The sequence below is a fragment of the Pelodiscus sinensis genome, chromosome 6, assembly GCF_049634645.1.
Source record: "Pelodiscus sinensis isolate JC-2024 chromosome 6, ASM4963464v1, whole genome shotgun sequence".
In the NCBI taxonomy this organism is placed as follows: domain Eukaryota; kingdom Metazoa; phylum Chordata; order Testudines; family Trionychidae; genus Pelodiscus; species Pelodiscus sinensis.
This window is the reverse complement of record NC_134716.1, coordinates 69,632,382-69,648,047: the sequence shown is the minus strand read 5'-3', so window position 1 is coordinate 69,648,047 and position 15,666 is coordinate 69,632,382. Positions and strand designations below refer to the sequence as shown.

Below are 15,666 nucleotides of genomic sequence, written 5' to 3'. Positions count from 1 at the left end.
CTAGAAAGCCAACTGGAGTTAGTCACAGTAATTCCATTGATTTCAGTGCATCTATGCCAATTTATACCATCTGAGGAGCTTGCTCATTGCTTTTTAAGGAAAATTACTCATAATCGGAATCTAATTTTGAATGAATAGTCTTCTTTAAATTATAAACAAAGGAACTGAAACATGGATCTGCCTAGAATATTCATGGATACATGGATTCTCCTAGAATATTCATTAGCTCGGGTGAGTAGAAGCTATACATGTCTCTTGCTTGCTATTTACAGCTCTTGGCTGTATTTTATTTCTATTTCCAGGTCTTTCCTTTACTGCTCCTACCCTCTCTGGTTCCCCTTTTTTAAGAATACTGCACTCTTTTTATCCAAGAGCTATTCACTTGTACTGTCTTAATGACAGTGACTTCCCAATATCACATCTTTTCATTTTCTTTTGTGCAGTACTACAATTCTGCAAGCTGCTGCTTGGTCACTGATAACATAAATGTAATCAGCTCTCTCAAACTTGCCTCTGAAAAAGTTCCAGTGGATTAACAATTTCTAGAGGTAAAATGTCTTTTTTTCTTAAAACATATTTATATTTGCAGAAATATTGTTCCTAGTCTACTAAAATGCCATTACAAATCTCCAGTGAGACAATTACACATCTTCCCAAACATTTTATGCTAAAGAAACTTTGCTAATAATGCCAAGCAGCAAAGGCTTATTTATTAACCTAAATCTTGTTACCAGTTAATAGCAGGCATATTTATAAGCCCATTACTGTATGAATATGAGCTCATTAATACTGACTAAAATATTAACTCTGTTGTCATTATCCAAGGATTTTTATTTAGTAATAGCTGGCAATTTAGCAATGATAACCTTTTTTGTAATATGATTATCAACTTGCTATAATCCTATGCTACTCAGAAAAAGTAGAGGAAACATTCTTTTTTTTGTTTAACTGGTAATGAGAAAGTGACAACTCCCTAACAAAGATCACTGATGACTAATGCTGCAAACCTGCAAAGCTTTGCACATTTTACAGACAATACCTCCCATTGACATAAGTGGGACTACTCATAGGGTGAAAACCTAACTCCTTTTATAGTAAATGGCAATTGACCTCAATATGGCCTGGATTTCACTCCTAGCATCTCAAGGTAAGGACACGCATAAATCTTTGTCCCAATATATGAGTGTGCAATACTCTATGCCCTTGTGTGGGATTGCTCTTGCTAAGAGACCTCTAGGATGCAAGGCATCTGCCTAGAGTGGGGAAAGGAGGGGACCCAGACTCTTCTTGCATCTTGTGAAAGGCTATAGCATGCTCTCTGCTCCCCTGGAAGTTCCAGGCAGGAATTGTTGAATATTCCTGAGTGATGCTGCTACACCCTAGCTAATAGCTGGGCAGAGGACACTGAAATATGTGTTCCTAAAACTTACTGGTACAAACTGCAAGTATTACACTGGAAGATAACAGAGGGGCTTGTGTAACATTTATAACACACTACTACATTTATAGCAGCACTACTATAGCACTTAGTGATGGTAGTATATCTTTGCTGCTGGGAGAATGTCTCATGTTGGCATATTACACCACCACCCTGAGGGCAGTAGCTGTGTTGATAAAAGAAACCGTCTCATCAATATAATGCTGTCCATACTAGGGAATTAAGTCGGTATAACTAAAATGCTCAGGAGCGTGGAAAATCCATGTAGTAATACTGACATAAGTTTAGTGGAGTGGAGGGTAGACTGCTACAAAGACATCTTTTTTATTTTAGTGAATTTAGCATTTTGCCTACTTTCCTGATTAGCAGTGGTGATGCCATTCTCTGTTTACTTGGAGGACAAGTAGGATGTGAGGAGCAACACTGCAAATTCCCCCATACTGTTCCTGTGAGGCCTGATTCTTATGAACGCTAATGCTCCTTTCCATTTGCCTGGCAGCGTAAAGGTTGGTGTAAGTTTAATTCACTACCACTTTACAGCCTTTTACAGTGCCAAATGTAAACGAGCCTTATGAATGAAAATCAAGCCTTCAACCCTAATGTTCAAGGATTATTTATTGGGCACCTGAGAGTCATGTTCCCATGCCCCCTCAGTCTCCGCTACCACGAAGTTGCCAACTATTGCTAATAATGGTGGTGATTTTTATGTGACCAGCAAAGGCAGACCAGGGTGATTAAGCTTGAATATAATTTTGTGTACATTTGCTGCCATCTACAAATACTATTAAAATGATCTGTATAAACATGCTAATCATCAGCTGTAATTAGTATCATGTAACCAATGCTTTTTCATTTTTATGGCACTGGCAATTAGGTACGTATTATACATATTTAATGATACAAAGATGCCATAAAGATGAAGAAATGCAGTTTTATCACCATGCACTAAACTTATTAGAAAGGGTACTCAAATCAGCCCTGGATATATGACTTCTGTCATTCTGCAAATGACATCAACTCCAGCAAGCCATGACAGAACCCAAAACTGTAAAAATCACAAATATTTCATTCCAAGAGCTTGGTTATAATACTAGAGCCATTCCTGGATTAGCTTGTTGCCCTAACTCCAAGAGCTTAAATTAATTTACATTTTTTCCAGTGTATGCCTCAGTCTGATTATAAGCATATAAAATATAATTCAAGCAATGTAACACATGAATCCCACAAGACTAGTATGTTTTAAACAAAAGCGTGTATCTTGTTTGATGTGATGGCATCTTATGCTGTTGATATATAAAGCTGTCTTTCCCTGTTTAATGGCTCAGAAGACTTCAAAGTATTAAACAATCTTTATTTATGACTTCAGTAACTACTAACAATTGTGTGTGATCTGATTCAAAGTGATGTGTATATGTACAGTGTGAAAGATATGTACAGAAGTACATTTCACTTAGTGAAAAACATCTCTTTTACTATCAAAGTTGAGGGCAGTTTAGGGGCAGAGTGAGGCAGCAGAATTTGTTTTACTGATTTCCATAGATGGTGATAGGATACTTTAAATATGTGATGAAAGGTGCCCCTACTTCAACAAAAAACAACAGAGTCCTGTGGCACTGTAAAAACTAACAATTTATTTGGGCATAACCTTTAGTCGGCTGGAACCCACTTCATCAGATGCAAGAAGGCTTAATTAATTGTAACAGCTCAGTTCTGAAGAGTAGATACAGTATCTGGCTGAGGAAGGTGTTTTGATATGATACCAGTAGTGATACATCAGAAATGGTTTATCTCACATACTAAAATCTGAATGCTTATCCAAATTTATCTTAAAGTCTTAGGTCTTACAAGGACGGTTTTATTCACTAACGGTCCTAGCTGGAAATCAACACACAAAAGAGCATACAAAAATAAATTAAATTTGCTATCCTTTTTTGATGTTTAATAACTTTAGGTTAAGGTTTCTTTTCAAGGTTTTTTATCGGTTCTTATTTCCTCTGTAATTAATTATTCACTTAGCAGTAGAAATTCTGTAAGTCCTTCAGCAAAGATTCAAGTATTTTGAAACACAAGGATAAGTGGGTCTTGCTTAGAGGTGATGTTTTTCTTGGGCTATGTCTAGACTGCAGAGCTCTGCCACATCCAAGGAATGCATCCGCTTTTTTGGAACAGTTTCCGAAAAAGCAGACGTGTTCTTTCGGCATCCCTGTATTCCTCTCCGTGAGAGGAATAAGGGATATTCAAAAACAGGAATTTTTCTCTGAAATTTGGCCCCATTTAGATGGGCCAAATTTTGGAAAAGTCTCTTTCAGGAAAAAAAATCAGAAAAAGCTACGCAAATTGCGTTTTGCAATTTGCATTTCTTTTTCTGACTTTTCTTGACGGTCTAGACATAGCCTTGGTGTCTAGCAATGAAGATATGGCTCCTCCTTTGATGTAGACATTCAGAAATCATGCCTCAGCTATTATAGATGTATTGGCATGATGGCTTCAGAAGGCAGAAGGGTCAGATGAATACTGTGTATGTCTCTTACCTCCACATCTGTATTACTTACCCTTTAAAAATATGCACCATGTTCTGTTTACCCAAAAGAAAATAAGTCTTCCATGCTTCATTGGCATGCGCTTAACACAATCTCTCTTGCTTGCATTCCAGCCTATGCTGTCACCTAAGTAAAGGTGACTGTGGAAACAAATAAGAATACAGACAATACATACAGATAAATATTTCTTTGTGGTATTATCTTGTTGAAAGGAGAGGGTAAGAACACATGGAGTAATCTTTAATGCAGAAAGTAAAACTCAAAATATTTTATTTATTCATTACCTGTGAGCACAGGGTGTTATGGCTTAATTTTTGTTCTGATTTGCTCTGACACTTGATTTTAGGCTAAGTAATTTTTGGACAGAAAATGCAACTGTTTATAAAGGTTTCTGTTTAGTTCCAAAGATGGGGGAATTGAGATTTTATAATAAGGGTCCTTTACAAAGATTATCTTTAAATGATTAAAATGAAGACTCTCTAAATGATCAAAGTATTAATAAAGTTAGTTTCAGATGAAGTGTTATCCTACATACACTAACTAAGTTAACAGGCTTGATGGAAAATCATGGATAATATACAGTGCTGTTGATCTGTATATATCTGATCATCTGATATCCTTCTTCATAGCATTTCCTGAAAGCCTTGGAAAATAGATAGGCCTTGCAGCATGCCCTGAATATAACCAAATCTTGGCTCTGTAGCACCTAAGGTGATAGCAGAAGCTGGAAACATGTGCTTCACTACTTTCCAATTTTGTGTTTCCATCACACCCAGGAATAACATGACTAGCTGTTCTAAAGATACCTAGTGCAGACAGGAAGAAACAAATTTTGAAAAGGCAAGGCATAAATCAGCTGTTTGAGTACCATGGTGGTGAGTACAAGTACATAGAATAGATAGAGTGACAAGGGGAATGAAGTGAAAATGTAAGGGCAGAGTAGGTATAAGCGAATAAAGAAAATGAAGGAGAGTTTTACAGAATGTGGAAGAAGAAACACAGAGACAAATGGGAAAGAGAAGACTGGGCTGAGAATGTTAAAAGTAACCTGAAAATATAACCTACAAATTCCTGTATTCACATATCTCTGCTAACCCCCTCCCCCTCATCTAATTAGATTGTGACAGCAATCAAAAGATAAATATGTTGAAATCAACTTTAAAAATTGCTAGCGATATCTTATAATGCATTGTTTTGGGACATCAGAGATTCAAATTCGGAATATTAAACTGAATTGTGATTGCATTGATCCAATAGAACTGCATCAAGCCTATTTTCTATTTCAATATGAACAGAGGTTTTAAACATCTCATTATTGTTATTATCAAAATACCAAATATAGAAGTTTAAATATGCAGCATGTACAAAAAATATTGAGCTTAGGTAACAAAAACACATATATATTTAGCTTTTTTAGTAGACATGTTTTGATACAACATTCATTATTTATTGTGGGAACATGGATTAAACTATACTAGGCTTTCTGTACTCTCAAGAACTTCCACTGCCCTTACATTAAAATAACAAAGAGATAGTTGGAGACTTGGGCATGGGAACTGAGTAGAGTGGTTGCATATGTCTATTCAATAGCAACATCAATTTCAAAATCTTTACTGACATTGAAATGTAAACCAGTGTTGCAAAAGTTAATATATTAATACATCAAATCCTTGCAGGTGTAAGGCTGGTTAGCACTTGACTGGCCATGTGTACATGCAAATATCCCATTCTGCATGCTCAGTCATGGCCTGAGTTTTGTGCTTTTCAATCAGACAAGCACAATTTGGTGTGCACTGAAATTCATGAACAATGTCAGAAAATGCACATTTTTTTTCTTTTAGACAATTTTGAGGGGAAATAATCCCCTTTCAAAAAGTTTTGAATACAAGATTTTGGTGTGTTTTTCTCCAGAGGAAGTTACACTTCAGTTAAAAGTTTTCATTTGATTTCAGTTCAGAACAATATTTTAGAAGAATACATTTTATCTTTTTTTAAAAGGTCAAAACTTAACCTTTTTTTCCTTAAAATGTTGTTTGTTTCAATTTTTGGAAACTGAAAACAATTCTGTCTTCCATTTTTGGATACTCTCCTCTTTCCCGTTTTTCTTTCTTTTTGAAAATTATTCCCCTTTTTGCTTCTGGAAAAAGAGGAGACAGTTTAAAAAGTATGTGAATGTGTGGGGAAAGCACTCATTATGATATGGAAAATAAGTCACAAATGAGAAAGCTCACAAGTACATTTATGGCATGCACAACCATTCCCAAGGAGAAGATTCTGTGACATCAAGCACAGCTACTTTTGTGGAGCAGCAGCATCTCGCTGTTTTTTGCCACCCAGTGATTCTGAATAACTGCAAGTCAAAAAGCTCTCTCTGTTTCCTACCTCCATTAAACAAACAGTGCAAAGAACCGTTTGAAATGTGTCAAAAAGACATACTCTGGAGTACTTGAAGGTGTTACAAAAATAATAGATGCACTGGCCAAGGAAGTGCTTGTGACTGTTTGCTCCCAGCCAAAACAATTTCCCAGTCCCAGCTGCAGAGAAGGGCATACCATGTGCTTATGACTAATGAGAGGGTGGAGTAGTAACTCTTATTTAGGCTTAGAGCCTATTGTGCAACAACAGAGGATTGCTATTGATATGTCAATGCCAGAGAGTTGAGAAATAAGAATATATTTTGGGGCTCCAAAAGTTTTACTTTTATATTGAATTACTGCCATCTTCCAATTACTGTATTTCACTGTATAAGTGCAATGTACACAGTTACACTTCTAAGTCTTTCACAGAAGGCTGTCTGATATTGATGGAAGTTGTGTGCATGTGGGAAGAAGTCACTTCAGAGTTCAGGGGTCCTGACATCCCTGGATGGAGGCAAGGAGGACCAACAATCATGAAGGAAGATCCCTGTTAGTAAATGAACTACTTCCAGAGATGTTTCTGTCTAGACAATTGCAGACGATTCTTCCTTTTGGGTGACTTCCATGCTTCTTCCTCCCACCCACCTAGACCAAGTTTCTAAAGAAGGGAAGAGGGAGTATTTGGAAAGCAGGAAGGCAGGAGGACAAGAGGAAATGAAACTATTTGTGTTATAATTATTTGGAATGAGTCAGTAAGGGACAGAAGCAATACAAAGGGGCTAAGAAGCTGGTATCCTGATATGGATCACTCCAGTATAGAGGGGAATCTGTAAGTCTAGGTCTACCCTGCAGGCTTCTTGTGCAAGAACTGTTTTGCACAAGAGTTCTTGCGCCAAAGCTCTAGTGCAAGAACACATCCACATTGACATGTGCTTTTGTGCAAGAGATGTGCTTTTGCACAAGAGCATCCATGGCAGTGTGGACACTCTCTTGCGCAAGAAAGCTCTGATGGCCATTTTAGCCATAGGGGTTTCTGGTGCAAGAAACCCCTGTTGCCCAGCCACATTGCCTTCTTGCGCAAGAGCTCTTGTGCAAGAGGGCTTATTCCTCCAGAGGAGAGGAATAACTCTTGCGCAAGAAGCCCTCTGTTCCAATGCCTTACTGTAAATTTACTTGTACAAGAATGCACGTGCAGTGTAGACGCTCCACAAGTTTTTGCGTAAGAATGGCTGTTCTTGCGCAAGAACCCTGCAGTGTAGATGTAACCTAAGCATTGTGCAGAACTGACAGAAACTTGTAGTACCCCAGCTCCCGGCAGTAAAATCATGCATAGGAAAAAGGCAGCATGGTTAGTGGGATTCTGTATCTCAGCAATCACCAGCTACCACAAACAATCCCATGCCCTAGGAAGCCAAAGATATCTTAGTGTAGCCCTTGTGTTGCTCTAAATTGTGCTTGGAACTGAAGCAGTCCTATCTGGCCTCAGGATCAGGGGGAGACAAAAGTTGTGTAAAACAACACATGCCCCACCCCTTCCTCTTTCTTCCCCTCTCTGTTCTACATTGGAACAACTCTGCAGGATCAGAGTTCCATTAGCTTTTTGAGTTCATTGTGATATGATGGGTCAGCTTGTGTTAGTATGAACTTGTTAAAGATAATATACCATTAATTATTTTGCTTGGGTTGTTAGGATTTGCTGATAAGTGGAAGCTAAACTCTTGAATTATTTTTCCACTTTGTGTGCCTAAAATTGTACCTAGTAACCCATGCAAGAAATCAAGTATGCAAGATCCATTCAAAGAGAATAGTAATCTGCCTACAAAGCATCACATAACTAATTCAACAGCAAGAGCTGTCTGGATGAATTACTCATCCAGAAAAAAAGCAGTAACAATAATAACAGCTCTTCTTAAATGTAGATTACAAAGTGCCTTTATACAGATGAGTATAATTATCTATAACCAATAGGGAAACTGAGTCCCAGACAAATTAAGAATATGATTTTTAAAAACACCAAAACACTTAATAAATCCCAGTGAAAATCAGTGGAGTTTTTGTTCCTAAGTCACCTTGCTATTGTTTTGTTGTTGTTTTTTATCATCCCTGAATGACTTTCCATCTTCCCTGAGGAAGTCAGTGCTAGCAAACAGGTCATGTGATTGCTATCCTCTGCTCTGGCTATTGAATAATGATGCCTTCAGGATTTGTAATATAAATACAGATTTTCAGTTTCACAATGCATCTCATTTGTGTATATAACTACTGTTACTCTGTTTGGAAATCTGGTATTTGTGTCTACAAATAGCCAATTTGATGTTTTCCATACTTTTAAAAAAGTGAGTCCCCAACTATTTGTTCACGTATAGTGGTATTCAAATATTCCCTTGAAGGTAAACTAATGGTCTGCATATGTTTGAATATTCCCGACAGAATAATTCCTAAGCATTTAATTTACATGTTCACATATTATTGAGCACAGCAAGCATACTATTGCTTATTGTTTCATATTTAGAGCCAGTTTACAGTGTTCATGCTTATAAAGTCCTTCAATATACTGAGTACACATTGTGTGCATATACACGTACATGAGCATGTGTATCTATAGTGATCCTATAACTTTGACTGACTGCAAGGACATTTGACGAAGAGCTCAGATAATTCCTGATTAAAATTACTCAATTAAAATCTTTCACGTTTAGACAGGAAGCACCTTATTACTAATATTACTGGTTGTTCAACTTTGTGCATGAATATTAACTGGTATTCTATCACCAATTCACAATATTTCCTTTAAAAGATACAATTTTTCACAAGCAAACACCACTGACTGCATTGCATGCAGGAGTCAAATGTTTCAGATGCTAGTTCTGTGAATTAGTGATTGTGGGAATCTGGCTCAATAAAGTAAACAAAATAGAGTAATGAAATTGAGACTCAGTAATTTAAGGCTAATTTATTTCATTAAAACATGGCAGTCAATTTGATAAAATGTGTTTTGCTATTATTTGCCACTTTTATAAGCATTACAACTCTGAGATAAATTCCAATCTTGGATTGCAGTGGTTGTAAAGAAAAGGTTGAATATTGCAGCTTACGGATATCTGTCAGCAGCTGAAAAAAGTCCAAGCTTATTTTCTTTGAATGAGCCTGACTTTCTTTTTCTAATGAGCGCAGTGTTCCCAGAGGAGCCCCACTGATGTAAGTCTGTTAATGTAAATACTCTGAGCCACAGTGGCAACAAAGTCAACAAATAGCAAGTTGACATTGAGAAAGAAAATACACCTGTTTCACACTGGCGCTGGTAAACTATGCAGTTGCTCTACAGTTGACAGATTATTTCTGATTATGGCAATGTCAATTCTAAAAAGCGCGCACGCATACAAATACCAAAATGAAGAGCTTTCGAGCGACCAATTTTAGAATCCTGTTTACAAAAATGGAACGGAACTCTTAGAAAGCAAACTGATTAAAAAATAATAGTTTCAACTGTTGCAGCTTAATTACAGTTTTAATGAGTACACGTCAGTCCAAGTAAACACTTTCTGATCAAAGATAAGCACAAAAGGGTGGGGAAACCCCGTGCAATTTAATGCACACAGTTTCTGATCTTTTCTCCCTTCTCTGGAGAAGGGAACACTTGCCCTGGCGTGGAAGGGGCAAGAAATATGTCTTTTGAACCCCAAAACTTTGTGCATGAAAAACTGTGGTGCAAAAGTGCAAGCCAGATTGAGGCTGCTAAATATTGCATATCTATTTTAATACACGTATTAAAATTTAATGAGCAGTACAAATTTTGGAGGGTGAGGGGATAGTTCCTATAGTTAAACAGCATATTCAATACTCAAGCTTTTGCATGGATAGGAAGCAAGTTGAACAAGGAAAATATTGAAGCTTCCAAGGATTAGGGTACAGGATTTATTTTCATATTCTGGTCTCTCTGCCAGCCTGAAGCAAATGTGGCCAATACAGTGGTAAGGGCATTAGTATTGCTCAAATGTACTTGTCTTTATTGCTACAGGGTGAGAGGTAATGGACAGAGCTACGGAAACTCCTTTGCAGAAAACTAAAATGTATTGGGTTATCACCTCAAAAGTCAATATTTTGCAGTTAAAATCAACTTTTGCTATTGGAAAAAGTGAACCATATTTTGATTCACACATTTCAGCAAAAAAGCTGTTGAATTACTGATGAAAAAATCCTATTTCATATTTTGAAAAAATATTTGCTATTAGTGATTTACACTGATATTTTAAAGGTTTTAGAGTGATCAAAAGAACTTCTGGGATGTAATTATGTTACAAAGAAAGCTGCTTCATTGAAATTACTTCTTAGCGAACAAGAATATCACAGGAAAGTAGCAACAATTTCCATCAAAAAACCCAGAGAAACATTATCAATTACATTGGCAATGACCCTGAATAACCAGACAAAAAGGTTTAGCCTAACACTCTGCCTTAGAAGGGATTTTATAGATGCTGGCTCATTCTCAGATACACTACACCCTGACTAAGAAAGCTGATTGTGCTATATATCCCACATGCACAACAGCTGCTGCAGAGTTCTATCAGGCACTGCAGATCCAAAAGTGGATAGAGAGCAACTAAATATATACAGAATGATGAACATATTTCTGTTTTTCATATGAAAACAATTCTTATGTAACTTACATTACTATATCTTAAAACCTTATGCTCATTTAAATATTTGTTACTTAGCAATGAAAATGTGTGCAAATAGATGACATTAAGATTGGTACCAAAACTCCCACTGAAGTCAATGAGACAGAAAAGGCTCAGAATTAGATGCCTGGAGTAAGCTATGGATAGCAATAGACTAATACCTACCTAGATGACTTAATACTGGGAACCATTGTGCACCCACAACACTAAGCCCTGGTCTATACCAGGATCGACTTTATTTTGAACACTAAATCCTGCTGGACTTTATTTTGAAAGAAACCCCCTAAGGTCAAATTTATAAGTGGAGTGTCTAAACTACCAAGCCCATTCTTTCAAAATAACAGGCTGCAAAATTCGAATTCTGAACTCCTGCATTTCATCAGGAGTAATGCTAATTCCAAAATAGTTATTTTGAATAGCAGTAGTGTGGATACTCCAGTGCCGCTATTTTGAAATAACTACTCCCCAGAGTAATTTGAACTAATTACTTCCCAGTACTTTCTGGGGCTCTATGTCTGAAGTAGTACATCCACATTAATGGAGCCTGCCTCAGACGAATTTTGAGGTTTTCCCGTAGTGTGGACATACTAGTTTGATTTTATTAAATCAAGAGTTAAGTTGAATTTACTAATTTCAAAATAGTTTCCTAGTGTAGACATGGACTTACTGATTTCAGCTTTTAGAATCAATCTTTTAACATGTTGGCCAGAGTGCTCAGTGCTTCCTGCTAGCATGCGTCTAAGACAAAAGAGTCAAAAGCCTCATGGGAAGCAGAGGTGAGGAAGAGAGCAAATGTAGCATCCTTAAATATGGCTCTACATGGGCAAGGCTCCAGAGAACACAATATATTTGGCCAACCATATAGACAAGAAGGGAGCAAATATAAAATATTTTAAAACTTTTCACCATTTTTGTCCATTCAGAATTTTGAAATTTGATACATTTCATTAGAGTATGACAATTTTGAATAGATCTCTTGTTGGTCAGAAATGATAGAGAGAAAATCTTTAAACATTATTTTTTCCATGAACAAATAATATTTACAATATATTTAAAAGATGTTGATCAGGTCTGCTTCTTGAAATGCTGATGAGCAGGGCTCACCAAGTGGTGGCAAGCCCCACTCGCCAGCCGCGCAAAACCGCACGCTGCGCATGCACAGACTGCACTGTGCTGTCACACCAGGCTAAAATCTACTCACCACAGATGAGTAGTTTACATTAATTGTCAAGCCTTGCTGATGAGCATTAGATTCTATGTCACATAGGGTACGTCTAGACTGCATTGCTATTTTGGGATACAGGAAGTATCCTGAAATAGCAACGCCATGTCTTTAAAAGCACCCCCTATTTCCCAAAGTAGCAGGCATGCTATTCTGGCATCCCTGTAACCCTCGTTCCACAAGGGTTAAGGGATTTGTTGGAATAGTGCCTTATTTTGAAATTTGGCGCTGTATAAACAGCGCCAAATTTCAAAATAAGCTTTTTTGACTTAGAATCTGAATAAGCTACACAATTTTTATAGTACAAATTGTATAGCTTATTCCAACCTATAGTCTCTTTCCTGAAGAGGTGAACAAAATAAGGTGAATGGATGGTAATGCCTGCCCATGGCAGCAAAGCTAGTCATTGGATAAGGGAGCCAGAGTGAAAGCAGTTTGTCTACAGTGTTGGAGCTTTCTTTCCATCTACATGAAGTTGGGAATCTCTGGTCTCATCTCTTACATGGTCCCCACACTAGAGGAAAGTTTTCAACCAAATCTCATCAGGCTAACAAAACTTAGAAAAGGTTCTTCTTCCTTTGTCCATATATTTTATGGTTTTCATTTATTAGAATCCTGAAATAGTTTGTTGATAGAACATTTCCTTTTGATCATTTACTCCCTCAGTAAGTACCTCACGTTACCCCAAAAAGTAGACAATGAACTTTTATTACATGGCTCACAAAATGATATGTTTAGTTATACTTAATTATTTTTATCAGTAATTGTCTTATCTACTGAAGAGGAGTTTTCAGTCAAGCTATAAAAAAGGCAAATATATTCCATACTAGTGCCAATTGAATGCCCAGGAAAAACAGAAAGGTGGTATAATCCGATTGCTTTGAGTTCCATGTCTAGCTAATACAGATATTTGAGGTGCATACAATCTGACTTTCCCTAGTAATTGTATAAGGATGCCATATAACTAGTCCTGATTTGGGAACTCTCCCCGTTTGTGACAACACTTATGCATTTGCTTAAAGTTCCAATATAATTCACATTAAAGTCAATGGGACTTAAGCCCTTCTACATACTGTTTTGAAATGGAGATTGGATGACAAATTGGAAAAATTATTCTATGTTCTCTAATAGCCCATATATGTTGAAAAGTGCTGGATGTGTGCAATAGCTATCAGGTCACAAAAACACACTGTGCTTAGAGTTTGGCAATCTGAGTGATAAAATATCCTGACATACCTAATCTTTCCTAGTTCATTAAATCAAGTTTCTCTGTTATAGTATTTATACACTGGGAGAGTATTTCCATGTGTGTGTGTTGTATTGCTTCTGTCTTAATCAAAATACTTATGCCATATGGCTAGGAAATGAACTATTCATAAAAACAATGCTGGTAATAAAAGATCTGAGAATAATTAAAATAAACATATTCACTTATTTTTCAACATGTATTCTGTGTAGTTTTCCATAGTGGGGAAAGGACCTGGACTTCCAAAGTGGAATAAGAAAAATGCAAAAAGAACACAGGGCATGGCACAAGATCCAGTGGTCATCTGACCCATGCGTCAGGGATGGTTAGGAGGGTCTGAATACAACTGCCCCCGGGAAAGAGTTATAGTCAGCCATCAAACTCCGTGGTTATCAAAATGCATTGGTAAGCATGGTATAATTTCATAATTTGAATCGAAAGATGCCAGTCTCAATGCCTGTCACTAGATCATACAGTAATTCTGTGCTAGAGCTATGTGAATATCGAATTTCTGAAAATGTGAGGCGTTTTGATGATTTTGATCCAAAGAAAGAGATAGCAATACAGTTTCTCATCTTCATATATTCCTTCCTCTCCCCTCCTTATCAACTTGTGGTTCAACTGAACATACAGATATTTGCATAAAGAATAGGCTTTAATTAAGAGGTGAAATACAGAAAAGTGAATAGAATCTGGTGGGCCTGGTGAATACTCTAATTAAAAATCTTTTTTCCCCAAAAAAGCCCTACTATGATTGAAACTTTATTCTTGTATTTATAGAATTATAGAAGTACCTTTATCAAACTGTATTATTCATTGACTTGTCAAGTCATTCCTGGATTTGTGATCCAATTTTGTATTTACACAAGGTTTCTGAATTGCAGCTCAAAAAAGATAAAGACCTAGGAATAGGAAGAATTATTTAATGTAATTTTTCAGAACACACTGCCTTAAAAAGGGAGAAAATAAAGGAGCAAGCAGCACATTTTTCTATGAAAATATTTTTATTTTAGAAATTATAGAAAGTAGTGATGATTGAATTCTATTGATTGAATATGTTATTTAGCTTAATATAATTATATTAGTTAAATGTGTTATTGATGAGTATTTTTTCCAGTACTTAACCAATTCTAACCGCTGTTGATTTTTAAGGTTCAGAGGATGAAATGAAAACAAATGAATAAGGAGAGTCAACTCAGGTAAACTGACTCGATGTTTTAGTCTACCAAATATATGTGTAAGAATTTTTTTCAAGAAGCGAGTTCTAGTGACTATCACTGAAATCAGTAGGATTACTCACAAAAGAGCTGTAGGACTCTGGTCTAGGATGTGGGAGATCTGGTTTAGAACCCCCTCTTTGATTGTAAATTTAAATCCTTCCTCTGAATCGCACAGAGAAAAGGTTTGTATACTCGTCTTAATGAGGTGCCTTAATGTCCAGGCTATAGAACCATTCTCACTCTCTTTTGTCAGTTTAGAGAAGCACTCAGATGTTGATGGGTGAAATCTTGGCTCTATTCAAGTCAGTGTCCAAATGCAAAATTAGATAGCAAATCTCCTGAAAACTGGATTCTTACAGGAATGTTGGTATCTCTTGGTTCTGGAAGGGATGGAGATGCCACAAGAACAATCTTTCTTGATGTATGTCTGTATTTCCTCCTCTGGTAAACTGTCAATTGTGTTCATTTTGAGTTTGGGGTAAATGTTTGGGTTATTTCTTTGTGAACTGGTTCACTGATTTTAAACTGTCTTCCTGTACTTCCACTGCCAAATCTGAACCTTATTTCTTCTATTCACCTCATTACCACTGAATTTTTCAGTTATAGTGACCAAATTCCAGTCCCTTTGAAGCTAATTGAAAAATGCCCATTAAACTAGGATTTGGCACATGATGCATTTTTAGATAGACTGAGATTTTTCAAAGGAGCTTAAGGTTAGACATTCAGTGCCCATTGACTTTCAGTGATATTCAGTGGGAATCCCTTTAAGCACCTTTAAAAATACCATCCATAGTATTTTAAAGTGATAAGATTGAAAATTGTTCAGAATTAACAACAAAAAAATAACATTTGTTTGTCACTGCAGTGAATAAATGTATGTATAAGGCTCAGAGATGTGATGAATTCTTGACCCCTGCATCATCTTTCATAACAACCTCCTCCACAATGACTCTCAGCATGAAAT

General features: G+C 36.6%; 1 long non-coding RNA gene across 1 annotated transcript; it reads left to right on the top strand.

The window, feature by feature from the left end:
- The first annotated feature begins 440 nt into the window (after window positions 1-440).
- Window positions 441-15,155, top strand: LOC142829744 (uncharacterized). Its single transcript, XR_012904486.1, has 3 exons — window positions 441-548; window positions 13,695-13,887; window positions 14,635-15,155. It is a non-coding gene; the product is annotated as an uncharacterized LOC142829744 (long non-coding RNA).
- Window positions 15,156-15,666: the final 511 nt, after the last annotated feature.